The sequence below is a fragment of the Parus major genome, chromosome 1 (assembly GCF_001522545.3).
Source record: "Parus major isolate Abel chromosome 1, Parus_major1.1, whole genome shotgun sequence".
In the NCBI taxonomy this organism is placed as follows: Eukaryota; Metazoa; Chordata; class Aves; order Passeriformes; family Paridae; genus Parus; species Parus major.
In genome coordinates this window covers 18,415,468-18,429,866 of record NC_031768.1, presented here as the reverse complement: position 1 = coordinate 18,429,866, position 14,399 = coordinate 18,415,468, and the positions used below count along the sequence as shown (strand labels likewise).

The following is a 14,399-nucleotide window of genomic DNA, read 5'->3' as shown; positions in this document are numbered from 1 at the left end:
AAATACCTGCATTTATTCTCTTAATTTTGTCTAGCCTCTGTTTTAGGTCACCACTCCAAGGCATCAGTGTGAGGTCTTTCAGTTTATCTAATACATTCATTATAGTGGTAATAAGATGCTTGGATCCTGTATAGTAAATATACTAATTCTTAGCCTTCTCAGAGTTTTTAGCTCTGGTTTAAAAAATAAATGTCAGTGACTATGGTATGATTGTAAACATTATTGGCTTTTCTTTTCCCATTGTAAACTGTGCAGAATTATTTTTTTTTAAATCACTGAGGTGACTTGGATAAAATACATTTTGCTGTTCTAGCAAATGTACTCTTAGATGGCTTTGGAACTTCACTAAAAAGGGTGATGGTGGTGGGTTCACAGAACCATTGACTGCTTGGCATTCATTGCTTAGCTTACATTTCATTTCTAAGGTCAGCATTTTGATTCTGTTCTTGTGAAGTTTTGGGGTTTTAAATTATTTAATTTTTGTCTTTTTCAGCCTATTTAGAAACTTGCAGGTACTTGAGAAAGTAATGGGTGAGAATTAGAATTCTTTTAACACAGAGTTGAAGGATCAAAAATATTTCTAATTGACTGTTAAAAGTCTTTAATTCTCTCAAGATCCTTCAACTGAAAAAAAAGAAGAATTCTAAAGCATAAAACAAGATCCTTATTACTGTGCTTCCGTTCCCTAGCCCTTTTGCCCACGGGGCCTGCCTTGGCTTCCTAGGAGACATTTGCTTTTGGAGCCAAGGCAAGATTTGTAGCAGCCTGGTGACCTGAAGGCTTTCAAGATTTAGAGCAATTTCAGACCTGTCCAAATTGGAACAAATTTTCTGGGTTAATGAGGTCTCAAAAGCTGACTTTGAAATGTTTTCTTGCTTCAACAAGTATTTGTCATGCTTTGGATGTCTGAAAGATGGACAATGTGAAGCTGAATGCCAGGCACAATATAACTGTATTAGTATGGGTTTTCTGTCTGAGTTAATTCGGCTTGTCAAGAAGCATAGGTGAGCCCCAAAAGTACTGTGCGGATGTGAGACTGTTGTCAGGTTATTTACCAGGTTACTTCTGTTACTAACTCTTACTCAGGTTAATGAAGATACCTGCACATCTCATTCTTGTTTTCTGCAGACTGTTGATATATTCTCATCTGTGTGAATGAGATTCATTTGGAGGATTGATCTCCTGACTCTGAGGACAAACACTACATTTGATTGTTCCTCTTTTCTCACTGGTCACATAATGGGGTGCTGCACTTGTTGTGTAGCTGTCAACAGCTGTAGCTTACAGCTACACTACAAAATGAAGTGCCTTAGTACTCATGAATTTTGCAATTTGGGAATGTTTACTAATCATCTGTAGATAATTATTATTTTGTTTATTTTTTTTGGAGAGGTTTTTAGTACCTTAAAGTGCCGCATCCTTCTCTTAAATTGAGAAAACTGCATCTTGGAAAAATAAAAACCGTAACAGGGAGTGCCAAATTATACCTTAAGTAATATTAGCCTGTGGTGGTTTTGTTGGTGGTGTGGTTGTTTTGGGTTATTTTTCTCATTCTCTTACAAGGTACTTGTTTTTCATTCTCTTTTGGGCTCTGGTCTTTCTTTCATTTTTCTCTGTGTGTGGATAGCAGGCTATATGGAGAAAAATAGTCAGAGAGGTGAAGAGCATGAGGCTTCTGTAGAAGCTGATCTGTAGAAGCCTTTGATGTTTTATGCCAGACTTTACAACCCACTGGAATCTCTGAGCAGTTTCAGGTGCAAGCTGAACACTGCTACATACCTACACCTTGCATGGTTTATAGAACACATTCCTGTAGTACATATTCATGTAGTATCAAATGTTTTAAAACAACAGCATGGACTGTAGCATGTGCACAGATGTGCTTCCAGAGTAGTAATGCATCTTACATGAAGTGACGCTCCCTGGGAGTGCAATAAAAGGCAGTGCAATAAAAGGCAGTGCTTTTGGAATGCAATCAGGAAACGCTTTGGAATCATGTACTGCTGCACCAAGTCACCAGCCATCCACCTTTATAGGGAACATCAGCCCAGGTGGATGCTACAGTGTCACTGGGTAGTTCCATTACATGTATCTTGGTTTTAGAAGAGTGATCAAAGCCTAAATACAACTAATAGAAAATGACTTTCCAGCGATTCCTCTGTGGAGGTATACGTGGTATCTGTCCTTACAGCAACTGTTATTTGGCAGAGAAACTCTCTCTGGCTTTCAAAACAGCTGTTTTTGCAAATATTATATAGAACTATATAAATACAAAGAGAATTTAATTTTCTTTCCCTCATTATCATATCTAGATTTTAGGAATGATACAGTGACATGATTTTTGACAATTATGCCAATAAAGAAAGGAGATAGATCAGTGAGATAGCATTTTTTATTGTCTTTAAGAATTTTTATAACCATGCAGATTAACAAATTGCATCACACTGAAGGAGAACAAGCAATTCAAATATTTGCTTGGCTTTGATTAAAGATGTATAAGCCAGGTATTATCACAATAAAATGTATGCATGAGTTCTGTACAAAGAAGTAGCATAACTCATAGCAACATTAACTGCTTTTTAATTAAATAATTTACTTTGGGCCATATGTACATATCCAACTGCAAGCAGATGTATTGCAATTTTGAAATTGTGGAAGGAATAGAGAATCCATGAGAATCTTCTGGGGAAATGAAATGTAATTATATAGTGTTGGTGCAAATGCTTTTAAGGTATGAATGGGAAGAGATGTTTATTCTTTCTGCAGAAGCAAATGTGATTTCTTTCAAATCTCTGGAAGTCCTTATGATATGAGCTAATCAGGGGTAGCTTCCATTGCCAGGCGGTGCTTTTGTAAAAATGTGAGAAGAATCTCTTATCAAAATATTTTCAGATGTTGCTATCAATTTATTATCTCTTCTGCACAGATGGCACAACCAGGGTCATTTTGCAAACCTCTAAAATATTTTTTCTTAAGTTTAGGGCATGGTAAATTGAAGTTTCAGAACTTCACCCATTCCCTTTTAACTTGCCCCTTTTACTTGAAATAGCGTTATGTGGTAAGTAATACATTTCAGTATTAGCATTCAGTAATACATTTCAGGATGGCAATCATCTAGTATTCTTCCAGCATGTTTCTGTACTCCACAAACTGTAATAAGCTGGACTTTTAATATGAAATAATATGAATATTGTATATTTAACCACTTTAAAATCCTAAATATTTTATTTGCATCTATTTTATATGCCGTGTAGTATATGATTATGAGAAATTCTGTAACATTAATTTGAATAAAAGCATGACACTTATTAACAATGGTTTTGTGTGACTATAGTATTCCAGAGTGATAGTATGTGGAGAAGAAGAGCAGAAGGTTTTGGCTGATTTTGTATACAAAAGGTTTAGTCTCATGGCAGTTTTAGGTCCTTATTTGTGCCACTGCTGTGATCTTGTTGGTTTTTGGACCTGTACATTTTTGTCCTTTCCCTTGTGGAAATCTCACTGCTTGTCAGATCTGGAGGGAAGTTGATAGAAGGAAATAAACAGCTAATAAAAAGTCAGTCTTATGGAGAAAGCAATAAATTTTATGTTGGTTTTGCTCTAAGTCAGTCCTTTGCATGGTCTGATGAAGTTGCAGTATAGTTTAGCATGGAAGAATCCTCTGAAGGTCAGCCTGTGCAGCCTCCTGCTCAGACCATGGCTAATACCAGGTGATGAGCAGCATTGCTGCCACACTGAAATATCTGACTGGTTTGAGAATAGGATTGGAACAGAGTTGTATTGTCTTAAGCTGCCCTGCAACTGCACTTTAAGGTGCAAGTTGAAACAACATTCACTGCCTTTAGGAGTCATGCCTTTTTGATTGCTATTGCTCTTTAATTCCTAAGGAACAAAATACTTTGGTATTTTCATGGCTCTGACTTCTGTCATTCAAATAAAGACCAAAGAATGTGAAAGAAACTTAGCTGAAAGGAAGTGTAGCCCTTCTCGTGTGAACTTAAAGTAACACTGATTCCACCAAGGTGTTGTTAGTTACTAGATTCTCAATACAGAGGGGTCTGTAAGGTCAGTTTATTGCCATAACCTTGTTTGCTAGAGGTGCTATTAGTTGTGTTTACTTTATTTTGCTTTATTATTTTTATTGGTTGTGTTTACTTATTCCTTCTATTGCCTTCTATTGATGGGGTCTGTCTGTGTTTCCACTTCTGTTTGCTCCCTGTTTGACTCCAGGGACCTTGACCATCTGTACTTTGTGCATATTAGCTTGCTTCTGTGCTCCAGTCTGGAACAAACTGAGCAAACAGTTGGGATCCCAGGCAAGAATTAAAGGAAGCACACCCAGAAATGAAAGCCTGCAGCATTGTTACTGCTTGGCTTGAAACCACGGGTCAGTCTCCAGAGGGCACAGCAGAACTGGGAAAGTACTACTTGTCAAAAGTCTTCCTGAATTTTACTTATGTTAATATGATGTGGTTGCTAGAGCAGTTGAAATGACTAAGTGACCCACCTAGTGGATGAAGGAAACTCTAAGGATGTAGACTACTTGGACTTCAGCAAAGTCTTTGATATTGTCTCCCATGGCATTCTCTTGCAAAAGTTGGCAGCCCACATCTTGGACTGGTGCTCTCTTGATTGGATTAAAACTGTCTGGGTGGCTGAGCCCAGAGAATAGTAGGAAGTGGTATCACATCCAGATGGAGGCCAGGCACCAGTGGGGTTCCTCAGAGCTCGGTCCTGGAGCCAGTCCTGTTAAATATCTTTATTGATGATTGGGTTGAGGGGATCAAGGGCACCCTCAGTAAGTGTATGGATGACACTAAGTGGGGTGGGTGTGAGTGTTGATCTGCTGGAGGGTTGGAAGACTCTGCAGAGGGATCTGGACAGGCTGGATCAATGGGGTGAGGCCAGTGGTGTGAGGTTGTGTTGAGGAATACACTCAGGGCAGGTAGCTCGGTGTGCAGCAGCAGTGTGACCTGCAGGTTGAGCTCCGTGGGGTGGGAGCTAGCACTACAGGCAAGAGGCCATGAACTGCCAACCCTTTGCATAACAAAGGGCATGGGGACCTGTGGCCCAGCCAGGTGACTGAACACTCAGAGACACAGCAGGAGCCAAGGATCTAAGCACAGACTTGCCTGTGCTTAGACTGTAAGGGTATGAAAGCCCAGGTTTCCTTTTTTCAGAGCCCCTCCTCAGAGGCATCCAGCTCAAGCAGTTATTTTGTTATTGCACCATGATTAAATTATTCTGAGCATCAGGACCCATGAGACTCTGTTATGGGAAACTTGGGGTCGAGCTGGTGAGGAAACCTGATCTGACTACGAGTGTGGGGTGTGTAGCTTGGTCCCAGCTTAGGTGGTGTGAATGTGACAGGGTCACTCCTGGATGGTCAGACTTGTACAAGTCCAAGTTGCTGGCTCCTGCACTACAGTCAAAACACTCCCTGCAGCACAACAGGATTAGGGAGAGTGGTTGGAAAGCAGGCCAGTGGAAAAGGACCTGAGGGTGTTGGTTTATAGTAGGCTGAACATGAGCTGGTGTGTGCCCAGGTGGCCAAGAAGGCCAGCAGCCTCCTGGATCGCATCAAAAATAGTGTGACCAGCAGGACCAGGGCAGTAACTGTCCCCCTGTACTGGCACTGGTGAGGCCACACCTCGAATCCTGTGTTCAGTTCTGGGCTCCTCACTTCAAGAAAGACATTGAGGTGCTGGAACTTGTGCAGAGAAAGGCAGCAGAGCTGGTGAAGGGTCTTGAGGGTTGAATCCTATGAGGAGCTTCTGAGGGAGCTGGGGTGTTTAGCCTGAAGAAAAGAAGACTTCTGGAAGAGATTACTGCTCTTCTCAATACCTGTAAAAAGTTATAGCAAGATGAGGGTTGGCCTCTTCTCCCAAGCAACTAGTGACAGAACGAGAGGACATAGCCTCAGTGTGCGCTAGTGGGAGGTTCAGATTCGACATCAGGAAGAATTTTTTCATGGAAAGAGTCATTAAACATTGGAATACACTGCCCAGGTGGAGTCACCATCACTAGAGGCATTCAGGAAATGACTCCACGTGGCAATTACTGCTATGGTCTAGTTGACAAGGTGGTTATCGGTCAAAGGTTGGACTTGGAAGTCTTTTCCAGACTAAATTATTCTGTGTCATATCATATTTTGATATCCTGAGCGCCTTGTTGTTTACTAGTGCTTTTGTATTTAGTATCAAAAAATTATTTGACTTCTTCCAGAAGTATCTTAATTCTTTAATTCTTAAAAAGCTTAATTCTTTTCTCTAAGGTATGTTATCCATATGTCATCTCCATGATTTTTGGCTTGTGAAATCATTACATTTGTCCTTGTTTGGCTTAGTAGCTGTGCTATTCCTGAAAAATAAAATCCTTAAATGTCAGCTTTTGCCCTGTACAGAAAGTAGAGGTAATGTGTTTGTGTTCTTTGATAACTAGTGTAGCTCACAACATCCTAAATTCTCAAAGCATACACGGTACAATATTTATTTGCAATAAAACAATGTTATGATATTCTTCTATATTCAAATAGCTAAATTTTTTTTAGTAGTCTTCATCTTACTCTTTTCGTGCCTGCTGTGCTTAGAAGAGGAACTCAGTTGTATTTTCTGAAAGTTCACCTCTGCACCTGTTTCATGCATCCTGTCTGGCCTGTGTGCTCCTGCTTGTACACCCAGTTCTCATAGCTGGCCAGCAGTGTGGAATGACACAACACAATCATTGGTGATATTAATGGCCTATCAATCAAGCATCCTGCTTATTAAGGACCACTAATCTATACCAGATGCAAAACTGAGCCTCACAGCCTGCTAATTAGTTTACTTCAAAATAAATAAGCACGGAAGATGTTCAGACCATTCAGCAATCCTTTTTAATTATTATTTTCTTTTGTTATGTCTAGCCTACCCCAACCTTCTTGTACATGTGTTCTGTAGGTGTTTGCTCTGTTTGAAGGTTCTGAAAACCATCAATGGATATAAGTAAAATATAGTGAAAGACTTGATTGTTATTGTGTTGTTCATCTTTCTGGGTTTTGAAAAGGCTGTTGTTATTTTACCTTAAAACTACCATAGTACATAAGGCCATAATGAAAGTTTGAAGTCACAGGAGCCACCTTCTGCCCTGTAGGTATGATATTATATAGCACTTTATTGAGTACATTGCATTCTTTCATCTCTAAGTACAGAAACAATGTTGACTGGGTTCACAGGGGATTTATGTGATATTCACAAAAATATGAGCAGCACAGCTGCTGCTGCTTCGTTCATGAGGGCACTCATCACTCGTGCAGGGCACCTTTCCTTCGGGTGTGTGGAGGCAGCCTGTGCGCTGGTTCAGCGCCTCGAGCCGAAGGCTGGCTGCCCTGCACCTCTTCTGGCATCTCCTCTCCCAGGTGAGGTGCCAAGGGGAGAAAAGGCACTGGAATCACACTCTCTGGCCCACTTATTCCCGTGTCCCTAAAAGGGACATCCAATGAGATTGAATGGCAGGCAGTTTAACAGTGATAAAAATAGTACAACCTATATAATTAGCAAATAGAACTCTCAGCTACAGGTTACAGTAAAGCCTAAAATGCTTCATAGGATTTAAATGTACATTTGCAAAGTACATTTGTAATAAGACTTTCACTATTAAATTACATGGGATTAAAAAAATTAGAGCAGATATAAAATCTTATGTTTCAGACAAGCGGGTGAGTCAGCTGCTGACTGCCTAGGGCTAGGACGAAACTTCCTGTATTAATCAGGTTATTCTATAATTACAAGGTTTCTTGCACCTTCCTCTGAAGCGGGTACTGAGTGCTGTCAGAGAAAGAATACTGGACCAGGCGGACAACAGGTCTGATTTTTTGATTTTTTTCTATCTCTTTTATGTTTTGTTTTTTTTTTTTAATTCTCTTGTCACTAATATGAATAGTTGATATGAATAGTGTGATAGATATGAATAGTCTGTTAGAGAAAGAGTGCTACTCTGCTTCTTTCAGACTGCATAGAAATTTGCTTTCTGTTGCTAAGGGTTTGACCTACTCAAGGACAGGATCATATGGTGGAAGGGGGAGTGGGTCTAGAAGAGATGAGCAGCAGCAGGGATGCACAAATTCATGTGACTGTTTAAAGCAAACCTGAATATTTAGAAAGCAGAAGAAGGAAAATTATATAGCAACCTGTTTATCAGTGGTTTGCCTAGAGACTACTTGGGTATGGTGAAAAAGAAAGCATTGCTAAATTAGCTCAACCTCCTGAAGAGAGAGGATGATTTAACAATTGTCCTTCCTTCACAAAGAGATGTTGCTCTAGCCATAAATATGGCAGTCATAAATATGACAGACAAAGTGATGTTAATACTGGCTGGGATAAATCGTTGTTATAATGGAGGGTATGATAGCAAGGAGATGACAGTTCGTGGGGTTGTTTTATTTTAACTAGAGCATAGAAAAGTGGAGAGTTCATTGCATTCAAGGCAGCTGTACCTAAGCTGGTTAGTGTGCTGTAACTCAGGAGCTAGTCCCAGCAGCGTGGCTCCCTCCCTCTATTCTGGCTTGCAGTTTTTGAGTCCCCTCTGTACATAGAACCCTGACTGGCTGAACCAAGAGTATGTCACACTGGAAAGGTGAGGGGGGTTATGCAAGAAGGTGTGAATGTGGGTGAGACTTCTCAGAAAAGAAGAAGCTTTTGCTCAGTTATTTGCCTTAGGTTGCCTGGATATAATTATTCCTAAGTGGAGTACAGGGAATCATACTGTGGGCCTCTGCTACAGCAAATTTAGTGTTTCTGAGCTAGTCCTCTGTGTTTTCTTCAAACACAAACTGGAGGGGGACACAATGGAATTCAGAGAAATATTGCATCCTGAACACTGTTACTCTTGTGTATTTGAAGGTAGATTATGAAGGAATAACACTTGTAGAGCAGAACCTGTATAGGAAAATAAGAAAAAATCAAAACACCCTAACCCAGGATCACAGAGTACATTAACACAGAGGTGCAAAGATTAAATCCTCAGTATTGTTGGAGTACACAGTGTTCTAGGTAGGTGTTTCATATGGAATGACAGCAACTCATCTGTGAATTGCAGCATGTAAATGCTTTTGTAGAAGCATTGCTTTGGTACACCAAACTATCCTTCCTGGGAGGGTAAAACAAATTAATTCTTGCAAACAGTTTGTGTGAGAATGATAGTCCCCACTGGAGTCTGTTTTTACAAGTATCTCTCTTGTAAAACAGTGTGGTCCCTGCAGAGCTGAGATTAAAAGTGCCAAGTTCTAGCTCTGCAAAGCCATGCAAGTGGTTGGTTGGAAGAGTCACAGGGGTTTGTAAGAAGCTAAGTCGTATCTTGGGTCACATGCTGGTATTCCAGTTGATGCAAACACAGAGACTCTGAATATGAAATAAAACCAGGCTATGTAAAAATAAAGAGGGGAATACAGCCCTAGAAACACCTAAAAGGTGTTTTCTGCAGCATGTACATGGGGCCTTAGTGGCCATGAGCTTGAAAAATTAAATAAGGCAGAGCTTCTGATACTTGGTGATGGAATTGAGATCTTTCACAGAAAAGGCTAGGTGAAAACTTCCTCTAGAGCTGCAGTTACCACATTGAGAGAAAAATGTGCTGGAGCTGGGTTTTAGAGCCAAAAAAACCCAAAACCAGTATGACAATTAGCACACTATATTGCTGCTGTTTAAATAGCACAGTTGAAGTTTACCAGTTCATCATGGTGTATGTACAAAATTTAAAATTATTTACTTAGTGTCTTATGCCATGCCAGGAAATACCCTATTCCCAGAAGACATTCATATACTAAAGAACTGCATGCTGATGTATCTGCAAGCGAGCACTTAAGAAGCCTAATTCATCCTGTTGGATTAATTTCTCTCATATTAATTAATATATTTACAGTTTTCTGTAAAGAAAATCAAGTATATGCCTCCTGTGAAAGGTTCTTGTCTGGATTGATATTGTAGAATAGGAAGATAATTTATTTTAGAAAGGCAAGATGATACTTCCAAAAGTTTACTGAATTTTAATTCTCATTTAGTTTCTGATTTCCCTTCTTACAACAAAATACTGCCTAATTATATTCAAAATTCTTACCTCCCAAATATAATTCTAAGAATCCTCATATTTTGTATGTTGTCATATATGTATAAGATTTAGGTAAAGAAATAGTTCAACTGAACTCAAATTAATCTAGTCACTGACAACATTATGACTCACTGCAATATTTTGAAAGCCGTTTATCTCAAGTTTGCTGGAATCCTGGGCTGTTCCACAGAAGAACTTCAATTTAAAATAAACCAATCAAACTGTGTCGCTGCGCAATTAAATATCTCCATGGTAACAGGGATTAAGCACATAAGGTAAAGACCTGCTGACAGTGCAGAGATTATTTCAAATTTCTGGCTCTTCCAGCAATAGACAAACGAATTTATATTTTCTGTATCAAACATTGGGAGACATAAAAAAATGAAAGCGACTGAGCTACTTCTGTGGCAGCTTGGGACTTCAGACAGTATTTTCTTGACAGGGGAAGTAATTAGCTGGAATTACAAGTAGGAATTTAGCAGACAGATACAAATAAGCATTTGCTCATGGGATTTATTTAGCATTTCATAATTAAAACCTGGATAGGCATATTATTTAGGATACAAAGAGCATGGAAAAATCTTGTCATATTTTAAAAAATTAACAGCATAATAACACTATTTTTCTTTAAATTTTTAAGTGATCTTTGGTTCACTTAGGAGAGGTTATTTGAAGCTCTGCTATCAAGTTATATTTTTTATGAGCAATGTACTTCTAAAGTTATAGTGCAGATGGCCACATTGATACTCAGTGAAGACAGAGGATGATGCTTTAATCAATCCTAACATCTTGCTGATTCTCTCTGACTCTTTTCCTGGCTTTTTCATGTGTATTTATTAAAACTACTGGAAATGAACATCTGCTGGCATCTGTAGTTTTCAGATTTCAGTTATGTGGCTTAGGGTTGGTTTGTTTTTCTTTCTCAGATTGGCTTTTGATTTGGTTCCTAGGGACATAAAATGACTTGGAAGGGACCTTAAAGGTCAGTCAGTTCCAACCCACCTGCCATGCACAAGAGACACCTTTCACTAGACCGTGTTGCTCAGTGCTGCATCCAGCCTGGCCATGAAAACTTCCAACAATCTGTCATCCAAAACTTCCTTGGGCAATCTGTGTTTTCCAGTGCCTCACCACCCTCAGAGTAAGGAATTTATTCTAATATCTGATTTAAATCTAAATCTAAATCTAGCTTCTTTCAGATTGAAACCATTGTTCCTTGTTCTGTCATTGAAAGCTCTTGTCCAATGTCTTTCTCCAGCTCTCCTGTAGGGCATCTTAAAGTAGTGGAAAGATGCCCTAATGTCTCCCTGCAGCCTTCTCTCCTCCAGACTGAGCAATCCCATGTCTCTGAGCCTGTCTTCTGTCAAACTGGGAAGTGGAAGTGAGCTGCCCCGGTGTGCAAACAATTCATCCTGTAGCTCTTCATCCTGTATTAGGCAGCTGTAAATGCTGCAGTGCTTCTGCATCCTGAATATTCTTTCAGTATTTTGAGCTCACAGTATGTTGAGATGAAAGGTGTATGCTGCCTACCACTAGTGCTTACTAGTTTGAGGTTGGTCTTGAAATCATGCTGTTCTTATTTGTTGTGGCAGGATGGACTTCCCACCCCTGCACAGCAGGTAAGACACTTGGAAAACCTTTCATGAGACCAGTTTGTAGATGGATCTACAACTGTACCTCTTCAATTGGAAATAGAATCTACCTACCTTGGCAGGCTACATTTTGTTGACTGCTTTTGATTATGGGAGTCTATGCAGTCTTGGGTGTCTTTGGTTCCCTGCGCATTTTGAGCATAAGCTTAGGTCTGCGTGTGTAAAGAGACAGGATTTTTATCTGTGCTCTTATGAAGAGACACTGCTTCAATTGTCCCAGTTGTCTGACACTCAGCTTTATGTTAGAATGTCCTTCCTTACACATTGAGATGCAATTTTTCTCTTTGCATCTTGGGATGAAAAGCATTTGTTAAAAATCAATAATAAGTATGGCAGATATACCTAAAAGTCATTGTAACTGGACTGTTCCTAAAGGAAGAGATGAATACCAAGCACATTTGGTAGGAATGAGTGTAGAGTGTCTGTTTATGGCTGCACTCTTCAACCATTCAAGAAAAGCAGATGCCCATGTTAAGTTAGCTTCTGGTATAAATATCCAGCAAATGTAGAAGGAAGAAATACTGAAACATTGATGAAATTTAATGTAAACCAGAAAGCCAGGGGTATATGGAGGAGGTGCCTTAAGAGTTTCAAAGATAAAGAGATGGTTTCCCAGGAGTGCTGTTTTAGATAATGCAGTTCCTGGGCTTGACTAGGTGGGAACCATAATTTTACCTGGGGTTCATATTTCTGTTCCTGCTTATAATCCCTTTTGTGCAATGTTTTCTTCTTTCTTTCTTTGCATGTTTATTGGTTTTGTTTATTCCAGTCAGTGCCTTGAGCTGGACAGAGGAGACTTGACAAAAAAGCTATACTGATAAAAGACATTTTGGGTTGGACCACAAGGGGCTGATTCTAGGAGCTCGTAGTAATGACATTTAGTGGTTTTGTTGCATGATTCCTGTTGCCAGTATCCAATGAAGATGCAGTTCCACCCTTTTAACAGTGTCCTATGGAGGTATGTGCTAACGATTTATCTCTGAGAATGAAACCATAAGAGCATAGCATTGGTGTTACACACTGACAAGTTGCCACTTTCCAATTTTTAGTTAAAATATATATATAGAAAATAGGTGTTTCAGTGCCTTCAAACACAGGTCAAAATTGTGGCTATGTCTTGAGAAAGATTTGGTTCCCCAGAATGTCACACTATGACTAACCAGAAGCTTCCAAAAGGCTTTGAACAGTGCCTGGTAAGAGAAATCCAGACATCAATATACTCAAGCTCCATTTGAGACAGTCCTGTTAGTTTCCCTGACTAGAATTAATTAATGCAAGTGCAAGCTAATGGGCAGATCATAGAAACAGCTGCTTTCATGGCATGAGCCTTCAGGAGCACTGTTCCTGAAGGAGGAACCTTATCACCTGAACATAATGTGTAATAGATGCACAGCTGGTTGCTCAGCCTTGCCTCTGTGACTTGCATAGGCAATTGAGCCCTGTGCTGAAAGCCTGGGCGCCGTTTGGGAGAGCGACAGGACAGGGCTTCATGTAGAGCTGCCTGGAGGGGAAAGTTTGGTTGGATGGCTTGATTTTTTCCATAAGCTTCCAGCAAGCTGTACTCAGAGTGAGCTGGCATATCCCAGACAGCCTTAGAAAGAAAGGATGTAATGACTGCCTGTGCTCAAGATTTGGCATTGTGAGTAAGCCAGGTAGCAGTTAGCTTAATGGTGCTGTTGTTTGACTTTGAGCTCAAATTTAAAGAACTGCTCAACTGAAACTCCAGAGAAACTTTCTCAAAAAATTCTGGTTTTTGGTCACTGGAGGTTTTTTTTTTGTTATTGTTTGGTGTTTTTTGGTTTGTTTTTTTTTTTTGTTTGTTTGTTTGTGGTTTTGTTGGTTTTGTTTTGGGGCTTTTTATTTGGCTGGTCTGGTTTGGTTTTGGTTGGGGTATTTTGTTTATACTTCAGGAGCACAGGAAGTCTACCACAAAATTGGGATCCTCTTGTACTAGGTGGTTATACTTTCATTAGGAGATGCTTGAAAGACATTGACTTTCTCATCAAAATGTTCAAATGACATTCTCATTATGGGTTGCAAAGCTAAAGCATGAAAAGATTTAGTGAATTTTTTAAGGAGGGATTTACTGTCACCCTCTCCTCTGCAAATCTCTGTTAAAGCTTAAGAACTGAATGTTAATTTTTTCATAACCACCATTTAGTGACAAGTTAAAAAGCTAAGTGATCCACATGTTGCCAGATTAAGTATTGTGCCATATTTGAAAGTCATAATGATGTTTTAATGTAAATATTAATGATAGAAAAGTGATTTTCTGTTGAGTGTTTGGCAAAATTTTCATCGAATACGGCACAAATGCTGAATGCTTCTGTTACATGGAATAGTAAAACATAAGAGTTTACACTGACCAATCAGTGTCTTACTCCCTAATGAGCTTTTAAATTCCTTGGATTGTTTCCATTCCTAGGCTATCATTAAGGTTAGCATGGACCATCTAAACAAATATTTGGCTTCTGTAGCAGGTTTTACAACTCAGACTGATCTTTCTGCTACAATAGCTAAGCTGCTACTGGTACCTGACTTTGCTACTGTAAAATTATTTTGGGATAGCTTTGCAAAAAAGCACTTGCAAGTGGTCTGTTGGCTGGATTATTGAATTTATTTATTGGATATCAATAAATAAATAAATAAATAAATAATCAATTG

At 39.4% G+C, this 14,399-nt stretch overlaps 1 protein-coding gene across 3 annotated transcripts in view; it reads left to right on the top strand.

Annotated features, from left to right (window-relative positions):
* The window catches only part of FRMPD4 (FERM and PDZ domain containing 4), a 295,802-nt gene that overhangs the window by 184,055 nt on the left and 97,348 nt on the right, over window positions 1–14,399 (top strand). The gene's annotated exons all lie outside the window — the stretch shown is intronic.